Source organism: Chiroxiphia lanceolata, chromosome 4 (assembly GCF_009829145.1).
Source record: "Chiroxiphia lanceolata isolate bChiLan1 chromosome 4, bChiLan1.pri, whole genome shotgun sequence".
Taxonomy (NCBI): domain Eukaryota; kingdom Metazoa; phylum Chordata; class Aves; order Passeriformes; family Pipridae; genus Chiroxiphia; species Chiroxiphia lanceolata.
Genome location: NC_045640.1, coordinates 38,444,925 through 38,461,711, shown reverse-complemented (window position 1 = coordinate 38,461,711; position 16,787 = coordinate 38,444,925). Strand labels below are relative to the sequence as shown.

Here is a 16,787-nt window from a genome sequence, read left to right as displayed (position 1 = left end):
CAGCTCAGAATGTGGAAATTTTGATCCATGCAGATAAATTTCAAAATATTATTAATGAAATAATTTTGAGTCACAGCTATGCTCAGAGAAAAATGCATGCAAGTATTTTATAAGATTTAAAAAAGAAACTGATTTCAACAAGGAAAATGTTTTGAATTTGAGATTTCTGAGTGCAAATGTCAGTGTTATGGAAAATAAATGAGAAAAACCAGAAATACCAGCATAAAGCCAAGTGTTTTGTTAGAATTGTTAGGTTTTCTCATTATCAGAAGTAAGCTTGATTACTGAGTAGAACATCCTGGAGGACAGGCTTAAAGCTAAATTAGCCATCCATCCATGTTAGTTACCTGCAGGAGTGATGTCAGAGTTGGCTCCAGGGACACTCCAGCTGGTATTCTCCAAGCGAAATACTCAATGTCATCAGCCTGAGTGCACCTTGCAGACACACTTTCCTGTCCTGAAGGTAGGGTCAACATGCTCTGATAACAACAAGCAGAGGAAGTGAGCCAGGGAAAAGTTGTTTGAGACGAAGGTTGTGATGTCTGTGGCTTCCCCAGGTTCTTCCAAAACTGGAATGATTGTGTGAGTCTCATGTCAAGCACCCAGAAACCTGCAGATCTGGGGCATCATTGCTGGTGCAAATGATCCTACTGGGTACAGCATAACTGAAAAGGGTGGGCATATTCTCCTGGATCTCAGAAGCAGCTTAAAATTCAGAATGCTCCCAGGAGTGCTCTACTGGGTACAACAACTGCTGTGTTTTGGAAATCTGATCTAGAGTGAGAAGGAGGAGGATTTGTGTGGTATGCAAGATTATGTATGCCTACTATGAAATTTTGGACAAGCAAGAGACAGGTTTATTGACTGACTCTGGATGAGGGAAGAAGGGAAAAGGATGATGGTAAATATTATAGAATACTTAATCTGTGTTTAAACCACAAAATTTAGGGCTGATTATGGTGGTGCTGGGTTGACGGTTGGACTAGATGATCTTGGAGGTCTCTTCTAAATTTGATGATTCTGTGATTCTGTAATCATAAAGAAGTGAATAAGACTGTCTTTGATCACGGATCAAAAATTTGTAAAAAATACTAAATAATCCACTTTAAGTTATCTTAAATATAATAAAAATATTAATATGGGCTTTTCAGGAACTGAACCTGTCACAGAACTTTAATTACCTTCTTTGACAGGGGATGTGGTGTCATGAGACACAGGGAGAAAATGAGCTCTCTACTACTGGATTGCGGAGACAGTGCCCCTGCTGTGGGACAGTCTGTCACACTGGTGACTCGGTGCTGCCTCTTTTTCTTTACAATGCTCACCTCCAGGAGCCATGTAAACTCAAAAAATCCCTTCATGCTGAGGAAGAAAATGTTTAGTTTTCTACCATTCGAGTGAATTCAGCAGTTTGAGGAGCATAAAGCTGCTTTTCCATGGGGATCAGACCACACACCTGCAAGCTATAGCAGGGAGGATTCGAGGAGTGAGCAGAGGATGGTAGCAGAACGACATTAGGTCTGTTAAGCCATATTAGGAACTTGGTTACTTAAAGAATAGGGAGGCAGTGAATGTGATCTTCTTTCTAAGGCTTTTGGTGTTGCCATAGTTACTTTCTCATAAAGTTTATAGAGTGTGGATACATCTTTATTTTTCATCAGATGACCACATGACAAGTTGAGAAGAAATTGTTGTCAAAGAGTAGCTGTGAATGGTTTGAGGTTAAACTTTGAAATACTGATGCAGGTCCTTGAGGCAAATGTCTGCAGAACCCCGCATCCTAGTTCTGTTCAGTGTCTTCATTAATTGTCTGAGCAATGAATTTTTTAAAAACAAGTAAGCTGGCATTAGCAGGGGCTTACAGGCCTTTGAGAAGAGAGAGTCAAAATGGTCCTGGCAAATTGAAGAAATAATTAGAAAAAAATAATGTGAAATTCGGCATTAAAAAGCAAAGAGCGCCACAGCTGAGGAGAAATTTAAAGCGTAAGTGCAAATAGCTAGTTAAACAGCACTGTGACAGGAAAGGATGAGAGTGTTATATTATTAAATGAAGTTCCATTTTCACTGTGTGATGTGTTAACATCCATAAAAGTTGCAGGTAAATATTCCAGTTTGTATACCTGTGAAATCACAGGTGCATTGCTGTGTTCAGATTTGACCACCATACCTGGGAACCATGGAATAGTCGTTTGGAGACTCCAGATGAACTTCAGAACAGAGAGGACTGAGAGACAGAACATTGTATCTGTCTTCTGATGTGAAAAAAAGCCATTAAAAAGAGGATAGTTCTGAGTTGTTCCCATGGAGACTGGGGCAGGTTTTCACAGTGGTATCATTGTTCCCCCATTGTTTATTTACTGAAGTTTGCATCAGGCGAGAGGCAGTGTGTGACATGGAGAAGACAATGTGGTGGTTCATTAGCCCTCAGTGTTGTATGAAACTTCAGTGGCAGTGGTACTTGTGCACAACTAATTGTTTTGCTATGCAAATTGTTTTTCCACAGACAAAGAAACAGTGCTTAGTGATTTGTTGAACTCTCCAGCTCAGTCAAGAGACTTAATTTAGTAACTGAGATGTAGGGAGGAGTGTTCTTAAATCACTGATGTACTTAATTTATGTATTTGTTTCCTAGGAGGGAATTATAACATAATAATTAAACCTTTTGTGATCAAGTCAGTTTGCAAGACTACAATAACAGGGAATGTTTAACTTGAAAAAGTTTTAAGATTTTTATTACTGTAAAGTAATTAGAGGAAAAAATCAAACAATACTTGAAGTTAACATTAGGGGAATGTGTGAAATCATATTTCAAAGGATTTTTTTTAGTGTAGCTTCCTGCATAGTAGCCCTGAAAACATTCTATTTGGTATTATAGATCAGTATAGAAGAGGCCCAGCTAGAGTGGTTTAGTGACTGAGGAAAGCCTTCCTCATGTATCAGTTTCTGAACAAATATGGTTTTTTGCAAAAACTGATATTTCAAAGGATTATTTACATCAGTAGACAAGCCATGCATTTGCTGAAAATAGGTTATTTCTATATTTTGCTACTTACTGCAATAGATCATATGCTGACTTCTTATTAGAAGATGTATTTAAAAGACCTTACATTAATATCCATCTAGAGTATAAATTATCTGTGCTGCATCGATAAACCATAGCTGGAAAACTAAACTCAAAACCTTTCATGCAGGAAAAAAAACCCGTTCTATATTCCTTCCTCTGAAACAGGAGCTTTTTATTACATACATTATTTGTCAAGAATATGATACATATTTCTTTCTGCATACTTGGCTGTTGGCTTTTGTCTTGATAATGAAATGCATACACACATGCTCTGAATGTATTTTGACAGTGGAGTGAACTTCATTATTCCACAGAGATGTGAAGATCTATTGTGAGAATACTGGCTTGGTTGCATAGTGTTCATCATGTGGATGCCATTGCTCATGGCAATAGGAGTTTGTGGAGGATGATATTATTCATTTGGAGTTTTGCCTGGCATCCATCTTTAATTATTAGCACACAGCAAATAATGTGGTGATATTGAAGAAGTACCAGGATTGCATACATGGATCTTTTGCTCACATCTACTGCATACTTTCAGAGTTGTTCAAGTAACCGAAATAAAAACAGGAAGACTCGTTTCTTAATTTTCTTCTTAGTCATGACTTCAGATGACACTTGTCTGTAATGAGAGTCTGTGTCCTATAGCAGTTGTCTTTAAAAGCTGAGCCCCAAACAGATGGTGCATCTCTTGCATCCATTGATCTCTGAATGAATCCCACAGGAAGTGAAATCAAGTCTCAGGGTGAATCTCTCACCTGTGGTGCAGGAAGAGGAAAGTTGCTTTCTGTGTTGCTTCTGCATGGGGAGTTGGAGTATGCTGAGTTTTCTCCTTGGAAAACACAGGTGTATGAACCACTCCCAGATTAATGGGAAGGTATTGGTACAGACAGGCTGATGTATGGAGGAAGAAAACCACTAACACAGAGCATGCTGTGTCAGATTTGCTTGAAGCTGTTCTCCCTGCTCTGGAAAGAGAAGCAATGAAGACAAAATGCTGACCTCTGTGAAGCTCATTCTTCATTTAAGAAAATGTACTTAGTCTTTCTTTCTTGCCATTACTCTCTGTCAAGAAATCGTATCTTCCAGGTAGAGCAGGTTTTGACCTCCAGGAATAGTTGCACTTGCAAGTGATGGAAAGATGTTGTCAGGAATCCAGTTCACCTGACCTCAAAACACAGTTTAGTTGTGACTGTATCGCTTTTCTGCCTCCATTGAGAGATTAAGCCTCATCACTAAACAGCAATGGGGTTCTTTTAGCAGCACTTGAAAGCAGATTTTTTTCCCTTTGGCTTGTTTGCTTTCCCACTCTCTCTTAATAATAATTGTTAATGGAATAGCATCTTATGTAATTACAGTTGAAGCACAGTTCTGCTTTTAAAGTATAGTTATGAAGAGAAAATATTTGTAGTGTTCTGTTTCATTTTATTTTTATTTATAAGCATAGCATTTAGAAGAATAGCATCCTGTGTGTAGCTGGAGAAGGAAAGCTTTAAAAGCAATTCTGTCAATTTCAATCTTTGGCCCGCAGTTCTGCATTTTATAATGTACTTATTTGTGTTTTGCAATTTGTATTTAATTACATGTCTCAAGAAGGCTCATGCATAACATTCTTCCATTAAATCTTTCATTAATTTTATTTTCTTGCCAGCAGAATATGGCTGAGTGCTACAGCAACTACTTTACAACTGTAACTCTTCTCCCTTATTACTGGTTATGACAGCCGACAATTTACTGTGTGATTAAGTTAGGTTCTGTGTTGTTGTGTAGCTGAAATTTTTAGCAAAATATTTTCACAAACATAGAACTGACCTAATTACTGTTTTTCTCTACAGTTTCTATGGACTCTCTTCAGCTAGCTGGAGATAAGCTGTTTGAAAATGTATTCTCAAGCAAAGTATTCAGATTTATTAGCTTGTGGGTTATGGCATCATAGCTCTCATTTCTGTTTAGCTGGTAGTGAGGAAGAACTGCCCTAAGTGGCAGGAGTGAAACCTGCTGGTGAGATCCATGCTCCCCAGCTCACACCAGCTGCAGAGAGAAGCATCCCCTGAGAATTCTCCCCTTTCAGGAGAGTTGGCAAAGCTACCCAAGTGGAGAGTTGGGGAACGAGCTAGAACAGGGTCACAGCCAAGTATTCAGGGGACTCAGATCAAGAGATCAAAAAGAAAGGAGGTTGTAGTGACAATGTAGACACAAGTAGTCCTCTCCTCAGAGGATTTCTGTCCTTTGGAAGCATACAGGTTTTATTCAGTAAGCATAATCCATGCTGACCCTGGCCACCAAATAACAGATTATAATCTCAAAGATTAAGGGTAGGTTACTTTATCACAAATAGAGGTGATGTAAGTACCTGCAGAGATAAAGTGATGTCCCATGGCGAGAAGTTTTTGTGCAGGTGGAGCAGTTTGACTCCTTTGGGGAGACAGGTAATTTAAGGCATGAAGCCCGTTGATGTGCAGACACCAAGCCGGGGTAACAGCAGCACCTCAACCTCTCACTGAGATTCAGTTCACACTCCTGAGGACAGCCTCCATGTTTGAGGCCAAGAAGCTGGGGAAAACTGGAAACATCTCAATGTGGACTCAGGGCCTTAGAGCAGACACTGAGAGTCCTCTTTGAATCTACATTTGAAGTATTTCTCAGAGGAGCTAAGAAATCCATTGAATCAGAAGCACTGAGCAGTCTTTGTGTAGTTTGTAAAATGATAACAGTATTACCAATTCCCTCCAATGAATATCATCTACTTAATGAGACTATCTGTCAGTAACCACCTACTTGATATAGAGTCCATTTGTTTGTGGTGGTGAATGTGGCCATGATGGAGGAGATCAAATGAAACGGCAGTTTCAGTGGGGCCAGTAGCTGCCATTTCTAACAAAGATTATTCTGATTATTTGTTATTAAGGATTTGCTTTTTCTCTTGTTTTTTTTGTGTTGGTTTTTGGTGGGTTTGGTGGTTGGTTTTTTTTTAACCTCTTAACAATAAAGCCTTTATAGGTCAGAGTCCTTATTACTGCTCAGTTTACCTTCCAGCCAGTTCAGGATTTGAAACACCATTTTTTATGCTTTCTAATGTAATTATGAAGTGATAAGACTATCACTAGCAAATTTCTCTAAATGATTCAGGGACTACTGATTGGCCCAGATTTCTCCAACTCTTCAGATTTTTTCCATGTAGTATTAGTCTAGATAAATGGAAATGAATAATTTTTCCTAAAAGCAAATTCAGACAGGAGTCTTGGCATTTGAGTTAATGCAGTTGCAGTGTGTATATGTTATTGTTTTCAGTTGTCAATTTTTTCTTGCAGTATTTTCATTATAGTTACATATAGGTTAGGGTGACCCCTCCTGATCCATGTGCTGTTACGTGGCGGGCAGTAGGACAATGCTGGCACAAGAGTAGCTGGGCTGTGTGAGTCTCTGGATCTAGGAGGGAAAAAGCATGCAAGGCAGCTGCAGTCTCTGTTGGTAAGTCACCCAAAAGCCAGCTGTGTACCCAATCCAGCCCTGATCTCGCATCAGTCAGGATTACTTCTGGGATCTCCCCTTATCCTGCTTTTGATCTACTCCCAAAGGTCCCCTTCTGCATGCTGTTCTCAGAAATGTATCTTGTACATCTTCCAGCTAGATAAAACTTTTAGTGTTAAACTCCTGGGGTGAGGGAGGTTGGCTATCTCACTGGTGGAGGTACTCTTCTGTGTGTGAGCACTTACACTACATAGGGATTCTTGTTTCCGACTCTGAGACCAGTATGGTTTGCTCAGCAGAGTTTCCACTATGGCCTGCGCAAATTAGCAGAACTTTATGCCAAATTCATTATCCTTATTTGCCTTCAAGGTCAGGTCCAGAGTTCACATACACAGCTTAATTTCACTGCAAATGATAATGAACCAGGAAGGTTCATTTCTCTGGTTTTCCATAGCCTTGCCTGTCCATCTTTACAACAACATCACATTAAAAGCAGATGTTGTTATGGGACAATCAGGTGCTCACTCATCAGCTTTCAACTGCTTTATCCTTCACTGAGAAGTACTTTCCAGTGTTTTTTCTGTCAGTTCCATTTTTGGAAAACTGCTTTCACTGCTTCGAAGTTTTTACAAGAAAATATTGTTGTGCCTCTGGTGCAGACTAGGAGAAATCTAATTTTGTTGTAGTAAAGTGCCTGCCTCTCCGTTACCCTCCATAATGTGGTAACACAGCAAATTAGAGAGGAGCTTTAATAAATGGCAATGATGCATCTAGGAGCACATTTCCAGAATACCTTTGGCTGCATATTTGCCTCTTCAGGCACAATTTTTTTTGCCTTCTTAAAACTTAGTGCCAATGTCCTTGAAATCTTTGACCACTGGCAAATGGATGACCTCCTTTTTGTAATAATGGTTAAGCTACTCAGGCTTCAGTCTCCCTCTCTGTCATCATGGAATCATTTCAGGCTTCTGCATTAATCCTCAAGGACAGACATAAATGAAACATTAAAATTACCTTTTGTCCTGATTTCCTGCCTGCATTTGAAGCACTGTGTGCGCATGAGGGTAGAGTGGGGGCAGTTGCTGACAGTACTACTGAAGAACTGATCAAAGGAATAACATTCATCCACATCCTCAGCTCCATGGCAGATCATAGCCATATCATTAACTGTGTGTCTCATCCACTTAGCCTGGTGTGAGAGCTCTGTCTCCTTGAGTCAGAGTCACCAGGGGCAGTTGTGGGACCCTGAAAAAAAGCCAATTCCATCAGCTTGCTAGGCAGCAATATTTTTAGAGACTTTGTTAAAAAATCAGGAGCAGGTTATTGTAACTATACTTCCACTTATTTAAAATCTTTCCAACTCAGAAATGTTCTGGAAATGGCCTTCACTAATGATTTAGTCTGATCTGGTGTGTGAACAGAGACATGAACAAAAAAGAAAACCCACTGAAACACCAGGTGCCATTTCCTTGCGGTGCTTCAATACTAACTCTTCTCATTTGCCCACCTAAATAATTCAGTGTTGCACAAACAAAGCTTCAGCCTGAAATACTGCATGAAATCCAGAGCAAGCAAAAGCTTCTCTTCTGTGTGGAGTTTATGGTGGTGATTGTAATTCAGCTGCCTTTTTGGTCTTTTTTCAAAGTTCTCAGCTGTTAGAAATATGCACGTCGTGCTATACAGTAGCACGACGTGCTACTATATAGCTACTGCTATACAGTAGATTTATGAGAATGACCTCTTTCCCTCACCTGCAATTTATAAAAAGACCCAAGCTGCAGTTTTGCCAGCCCCTGTGGAGTTCATATGGCATAAGAAACAACACGGGCCCAATGGACACAGCCCCGCTGGTCCTGCCCACAGACACTACAGGGAGCAGTGCTGCCGGAGCATACTTTGGTCGTGCTGCCTTGGTCTGCTTGTGAGCTCATGCTGGAAGGTGTGAGCAGTGCAGAAAAGGCTGTTCCTGCAGCACTTTTTAATCCACAGTTGTGATGTCACTTTTACACATTATATACAAAGCTATTTTGGGAGGGCTGCGATGTCTTTAAATCTACTTTAATCTGCAATAAGTAGTTTTAGAGTTCTAGGAACCACAGAGTTATAGTAATCGAAATAATTTATTCAGAATTACCTGTAACTTCTGATAGGAGACTGCTAAGTGGTTGAATTTGTAATCATTATTCATCTTGGAATCTCTCTTGGAAGGACAATGTCTGAATTAAAGGACTATTTTGGAAATAAGAACCTATGGTTGGACCATTGCTTATGTTTCAAAGGAATCATTTATTATCTTTAATAAAATTGAAAATTTCTCCTTGAGTTTAAACTTTGCTTATGATGCTATACTAGGCTTAATTAAATCAATAAAGATAGTTCTCTGGTTTACACCTCTCCATCTAAGGAGGGGAAGAAAACGTTGGATAGTAATTCTGTTCATCTCCTGCCCCCATATATTCTGAGAGAACTTCCTTGAAGATAGTGATGGGATTTGATGAACTGTTATCTATTCAGGGAACCATAGAATAGGCTGAGTTGGAAGGGACCCATTAGGAACATCAAGTTCCAGCTCCTGGCCCTGCACAAAACATCCTAAGAATCACACCATGTGCCTGATAGCGTTGTCCAAAGGCTTCTTGAACTCAGACATGCTTGGTACTGTGACCACTACCCTGGGGAGCCTGTTCCAGTGCTCAGCCACCCTCTGGGTGAAAAACTTTTTCCAGATATCTAAACTAAACCTCACCTGACACAGCTTCACGCCGATTCCCTAATGCTTGGGAGGTTGTGATAGACTTACTGTGCAACTGGGATGGATAATCTAAAGATATGCATCTGGCCTTGTTCCTTGTTTGAAAACAGAAGATTAATCTCAAATGACATGTCCTTTTACCTAAGTGTTATTTTCCATTGACATGGATTTCCTTCTTAGCTTGAACAGATTTTTCCTGTTTAAAAGTAAGATGTACACTCAAGTTACAGTATTGGCATTGTCTTAAAATTCCAGCTTCATGTTTCATAACAACGCAGAGGGAAAAGATGATTATAGAAAGTTTATTATGCCTTCATAGTCAAAATAATTGGATTTTCACAAGAACCAGAAGCAGAGTGACTTCTTACATTGTGCAAAATACTACTTGTCTGTTTGAATCTTGACCTTGGTTAGAATCTAGACAAGTTGAGATACATTATATATATCCTTTTTAAAATAAAAAGAAAAATTATTTTTTGTGTTTAGTTTTGGATGGGCTTCAACAAAAGCCAGGAAGGCTAAAGTAAGTTCCTATTTTAGGGACAGTTGGTAGTATTTTGCCTGCAATCGATCTTTATTTCTACATTTAATTTTCAAAGATTACATTTTCAAGGAACAATCCTGAATGCAAATAATACCCATCAATATGGAAAGGAACTGAAATGACAGAGTTGTTTCAAATTGTGTTTAGAAGTTCTTGTTTTCTCCAGCAGTTCTTACTTCCTACTAATGGGCTGAAGGTTTTTTTGCTGCTGTTGAACTCCATATGTGCAAGATCCATCTCTCATGAAATGAATGTGGCTCAGCTGAAGTGCTGCTCTCACCTCTGCTTTCTTGCTTTTACAGCACCCAAGCCTCAATCTTGTGAGACTGCTCGTGTGTTGGATTTGTCTCTTTAGTGTGACATGCAGCTGTTCTTTTTTATTTTAGTTTAACTTGCTGAACACCTTTGCATGCAGGGCATTTCCAGAAGCTTTCATTTACTTTTTGCTTCAGGATGCTCATTTCTGCTGACCCAAACCCTTAGTCTGAGTGCTGTAGATCTCCTCTAACAGTAATTCAGATAGATTTTCCCTTGGGTTATGAGTGGTAATTATGAGAAAGGGAAGCTCTATCTTCAGAGTCTTCCATCTCTACCCAACTCACCTCTTCTACAGCTTCTTTAATTTTCTAAATATGAGAGGAAAGGCTAAATGGGCCTCAGCATCATCACCCACGTAAGGGCTCATCACTCTTTTACAATACAGTTTTTTCAGTGAAGTTAATCGATGTGGTAAGAAAAATAAGCATGTATGATGAAATCACAGTTTAAACTTTTATAAACTGAACATCAGTTGCTTTTAGAGCTTTCTTTGTGGCTGACTCTCCACAGCTTTCTGGCTCACCATTTGAAGAAAGAGGTTTTATCTTAATATTTCACAAACAAAAGTCTAGTTTAAAGATGAAATGTGATTATAGAGAGACTTGGGAGTTAATTTTAAATAATACAACTTGGCTGCTACATGTTTCAGCGTAATGATAATTTGAACTGGTAGTTTACAAAAAAACTAAACCCTATGCTTTTTTCTTTCTCTTTCATACTTGTAAGAATATTTAGTTTAATGCAAAAAAATTGCACTTTTAAGCTTCAAGTGAGTGAGATGTGTATAGTCCCATTTACACAAGTTTCACGTAATGAAACTAACTGGTCATAATCTCTAAAAAAATTCATTACATAAGAATAGAATTACTTATCAAAACTTTCTGAACTCTGCTGGTCAGGAAAAATTTGCCACATTTGGCATCAAAATGAAGTCTCTGCAGTTTTAGTAGAGAGACTGTTGATTATGCAGAGATGCAGGCTACAAAAGTAAAAATAGATTGGCTTTGCTCTCCATCCTACATAATCGTGCTTTCTGCACTGGGAAGTAGTGGAGAGTCAGGAAAAGCTTGTGTGACTTTGTCACAGCCTGTCACAAGCAACTGTGATCACTAGTGGGTACTGTTGGGTACATACTCACTCTTCTGCCACATTAGCATTTCACATGTTTGAATTGTCCAGGAAAGATTTTGGTTAAAGTTAAAACACAGTTACAACTTTGCTAAATCTGAATGCAACTCTGCTCCGTGAAAGGGAATTGTTTTGTTGTCAACATTGAATAAAATTTGAATGGAACTGCTTAAAAAGCAAGATATTTATTATTGCTAACTTAAGTGTGAGTGGTCTCTTAGACTTCTGAATTTGATTTTGGGAAAAAAAATCAGGAGAACATTTAGCAGGAGTGAAATTTTAGTGCTGTGCCTCTTAAAGGACTGACAGTTCACAATTTAATTGTCCAGATACCACTGAGTAGAAAAGTATGAAACAGACATGCATATACACAGGTATTTGTTGTAGGTAAGATGGAGACAGTGTGCAACTATGTTAAATTTGTCAATGTATGACTAATTTGGCAAACAACTCATTAGAAAAATATAATGAAGGAAAATTAAAATAAGAACATCCTAACTGCTTAAGAATGACAGTAAAATTATACAGTGGTTTAATAAGAGAATACAGATTACTGAAACCAACCGGATATGCAGAAGGAGTCTGCACAGTGGGATACAGCTCTACAAATTTGAGTTTGTGTGAGAGTGGGTTCAGTTTGCTTCATGAAAATTTCTAGTGTCCATTACTATAAATAGTCGGGACTTCAGAATTACAGACATTAACTGGAGAAACATCAGCTGGCAATTTATAGTGTACTGTGGTGACGACTCTGAATGTACAGTGAACGAACTGGGTGGAGGCAGTTATGGAGAGCAAACCAACTTTAAGATAGGCCTTTTCCTTACATACAGGCCTTTTCCTTACGTGGTTGATCTGATTTTATATTGTGAGATGATGCTTCTAGACTCTAGGGAGATAATGATGATCAGGAATGCAGTGGTTTCAAAACCTGTGTGACTGTTTGGTACGGACAGGGGCACAAATTCATGTAGAGTAAAAGTTGTTCAGAAAACTGGATAATTGAGGAAAAAAAGAAAGAGTAACTTCCATAGGCTAATGTCACAGATACAAGTTTTACTTTCTAAGTCTTGGCGGTTTTATAAACATGGAGATGACTCATGTTGTTAGAATAGATAAAAGATAAAACAATGTCTTACAGAAATATTAAATGTAAAACAGTCCATACATTTTAATTATATTTGATTAGACAATTAAGTATATAAAATATTCCACTTTTTTTTTTTTACTTCTTGAGAAATTCAGTAAGTCTTATCCGTATTCATTCCAGCTACATCACTGTCTTTTTCTGTACACAGTATAGAATCTGTCTTTAGCTGGAGCAACCTCTAAGTTCACATTTTTGTCATTTATTTTATTAATATATATCACTTCCTTGCCATTTGATTAACTCATCTTAATTTCAGTTTGTTTAATTTCTGCATTCACTTCTTTCGAGTGGACAAGTCTGTCTCTTACATTAACCCTACACAGATTTTAATTTTTGGTTTTATTAGAACTTTTATTATCTAGGACTAGTATCAGTTTCTGCTGTTTGCTATCAGGAATTGCTGCAGAGAGCACCTGGAGCAGTCACCAGTGAAACAAGGTGACTTGAATTTATACCCTCTCCTGAGGTGCCTTCATATGGTATCACTAGGGTGAAGGAACACTCTTCTTGTTTAACAAGACCTTGAAATTCATTTTAAAAAGTGCAGAAGCCTAGCTCAAAGCTGCATTCAGGAGGTCACCAGTCATTTCTGTGACTGCTGCTGCGTCAGCAGCAACATGGCCCCCTTCCTCCTTGTCCATTACATTCCTGTCTCCACAAGGTCAACAGGATCTGGTCCTGATTCCTGTTGTGGGCTATTTGCCTCAGTATTTATACAACATGTCAGCGGGTTTGGCACTGAAGGTCAGTTTGTCCAGTGTATCCTGCATGAGGTGGACTCCTCTTTCCAGCATTCATCCTTTTCTGTTTAGTAGTTCAACACAGAGCCTTTAATCAGTCTGGATGATACAGAGAGAGGCATAGTGCAATATGCCATTCAGTGTATACGATTATAATGGCCAAATTTCAGCTGTTTCAGGCAGGTGATTCCTATCAGTGTACCTACTGCACATGTACCTACTGCACAAGTGCTTTCCCATTTTCATTTCCCTCATTTTCTTTCCATGTGCTGTCAAAGTTTCTCTTCTCACAAATCCTTTAGCTCCACTGTATATATCACTCTTGCAGTATAATGATTCCAAAACCTGCTATGCAGTTCACTTGTTTGCAATATACCACAGTTGTTTCTAATGCAAGTAACTTCACACTCCTTTTAAGTCCATGTCATTTTTCTCTTACCTTGAAAATTCATAGGTGAGATTATCTCTTTCCTGCCTCTCCATTTAAATTGCAAGCAGTTATAAAATTCTTTGCTGGCTACAGTTTGAGCTACTGCTACACTTCTTTTAGTGCACTTTTTAAATTTGTTTCTGAGCTGTCTTTTCACATTAAGCATTTGCCTGCCTTTTTCTCAGTCTGTCTTTTTTTGAAAAACAATTTTCTTGACCTTTTTTTTTTTTCTTTTTGACACTCTCACTAAATCAAACTCGTTTTCTGTCTCAGCTCAGCAGTCTTTGACCGCTTGGGACATTTTTGGATCAGCTAGCTTTTACTTCCGATATTGTTCTTTTAGGTATCGTCAGTGAGTCTGTGCAGTAGTTCTCATGTGGAAGGTTTTTACAACTATTTTTCAAGTTTAGCAACCTTCCAGCTTCCCTGATGTTTGGGGAGTCTTTGTCCTTCTGAGTTTTAGACTATAAGCATTTTACAGCTTCCCACTGTAATTACTCACATAATATTATGCTACTGTAGCTCAGGTCTGATTATTTAAGCACCTGAGTTGGACATTTCATGGAAAAATTACTTCTACAAACATAGCTTGACATTTCTATACAGAAGCCATTAAATAAGAGATTAATTCCTTTCCTTTGGGCTCAGTGCAGTTCGTTTATCTATGTAAGTGATCCTATTAACTACATAAAGACTTTATATATAAATCATGATTGCAAGACTGGACTCATCTTCATATTTTGGAGATAATTTAAGGCCTGTTCAGCAGTAGCTGCTTGTGGCATGGAGTGCAATACGCATACTGTGGCAACCAGTCACTTTCACACAGCTTATTACTCATCCCATTCCAATGAAAATCAAAGGGCCATCCTGGTTTTCCTCTCCATCGCTATTCCTGCAAAACAACAAATGTCAGATCATCTTGTGGAATATGAATTAATGGGGCAATTACATTCAATTTCTTCTTTTTTTTTTTTTTTATTAAGGAAGTGGAAAAACTATGAGTTTGCTACTGTTCCAGTCATTGGGTAGTTTTGTTACTTGTAATAAATGTTTTGAACTTTCACATCTAATTAACAAGGGGTTTCTTTATTCATTATTTATCACTGGAAAGATCTGTAGATTCAAATATAATTTGTTTTTGCCAATTATTTTGCAATTTTAAGTCTGATTTCTTTTATCTTCCATCTGATTCACCTGCATGGATTACCTTTTTTATAGGCCATTCACTACGTTAAGAGAAATGCTCAGGAAAGATATTGTATCTGTGAGAATTAGAGTAATCCTACATTTTCCCAGGGATTTCTGGGACTACATTTCTTCTGCCAGTAGCAATTTAGTTATAAGCATTCTCCATGCAAGTCCATCTTTATAAAAGTACATTGTGTTTTGATTATTTAGAACCTGAAGTCACAAAGGACATTGTTGTCATTAGATTTACTTCGGTAGAAATTGAAAATGTATTGTAGTAGTCAGAATCCCCAGGGGAAGGTTTCTAATAAAATCTCCATTGAATGTATTCATATGTGGAAATACAGTCAATATTTGAGATATGAAATGTCAGTAAAAGTAAAAAAGTATTAGCATTCAGTGTATGTGACAAACTGGCAAAGCATTGCCAGTCTGAATATTTTTTTCACAAAGCTTTTATGTGCTTTTAAAAATATAATCTCTTAAGGAAAATGCAATTAGTCTGTTAGCGCTCCCTAGTCCTGAAAATGGGAAGTATAATATTTTTTTTATTTTTTTAAACTACCTCATAGAAGTGAAAGGAAAAATATCCATAATGTTTCTCTTTACCGTGAATGCAAATGAGAGGATCATTTTCTATCATTCAGGCATGGGGATTCACTGGTCTCCTAATGGTAGCAGAGACTACTCAGCTGTCTGCTTGCTGTTTTATTGTCTCCACTGGCTTGGATAAAAGATAGCAACATAAAAAAGTGTTCAGGCAGAGATAATATGGCAGAATGTTCCATTAACATGATGTCCTCTTAATAAACTTGTAACTTATGCATGGATTCCTGAAATACCTACCAGTCCTGAGTTCACTGCCAAATCTTAAATCAGTGGCAAAGGGGGAAGTTTTTATTTTCCAGTCAGGCCTTCAGGGATGATACCATCTGCTTCCATAGCCCCAAACAAATGACCAATAGTAATTCAAAACAAAAATGCCCCATGATGGAATAATTTTCCCTTGGGACTTCAGTGTTAGAAGACACATGGCATAGGATCCAGTTTCATGTCTATTCTCTGGTAAGGAAGCATTGCCTGGAAGCCATCCAGGTCTCCATGTACTGTCTTTTCTCTCTCTGATCGGCCATCAGCATGAATGTGTTCCTTCTAGCCTCTTGCTCTAAAACTCTTAAGGCTGCATTGATTGAATTGCATAGTTGGCTTGGACTCTCTTCAGCCTGCTGTTTCCCTCCTGTTCAGTGTAGATTCCTTTGTATTCCCCTCCCACCTCAATTTCAAGAAAACAGTGAGCAACATTTGAATCCTGAGAGCTATCGGTGTATTTACTGCATTAGAAACATGAGTTTCTTGGTAAAGAAAAAAAAAAGAGAAAATGCTTATTTTCCAGTACAAAATTCCTGCTTATAAATTTACAGTGCACTTTTCATCAATATTTTCTAACACTAACTTTAAATATCTCATTTGTTTTCTGTACTGTCTGTGAAAAAGACTGAGTTAAAGTAAATTGCACGTGTTTATTCATAGAATAAATGGAAACATGGGAAACATAGCAAATTATTTGCCTATAAGTTAAATTACCACTGTGAGACACACATGAGGAGTTTTAAATGCTTAGAAAAGCAGATGTTTAACTCCCAACTGCTACTCTGTAGCCATGTTCTGTCACCTTTCTGCCTTTCTCTCACCAGCACCTATGAGACTGAAATGAATTGAAAACTTTTGCTGCCCTTCAGATGCAAGTTACTTCTCATGGAGTACTGAGATCATTAAGTATTTTGGCAGGTTTCCAGAGTCCCTTTCTTTCTCTGTTACATGGGTTTATTTAGCAATGAACAGAACTTTTTTTTTTTAAATACAAGGAGTTTGTGCATGACTGTCTATCGTGCTCAAGATCCATCATATTGCCTATTTCTCATCTAGAGACCATTTTGGGGTGAATAAAGATAAATGTTGTTTGGTTACACTACTGTTTGTCTATGCCTTCCATAGCTCC

At 38.1% G+C, this 16,787-nt stretch overlaps 1 protein-coding gene across 3 annotated transcripts in view; it reads left to right on the top strand.

Moving 5' to 3' along the window:
- Positions 1-16,787, top strand: part of GALNTL6 (polypeptide N-acetylgalactosaminyltransferase like 6) — a 465,365-nt gene that overhangs the window by 396,144 nt on the left and 52,434 nt on the right. The gene's annotated exons all lie outside the window — the stretch shown is intronic.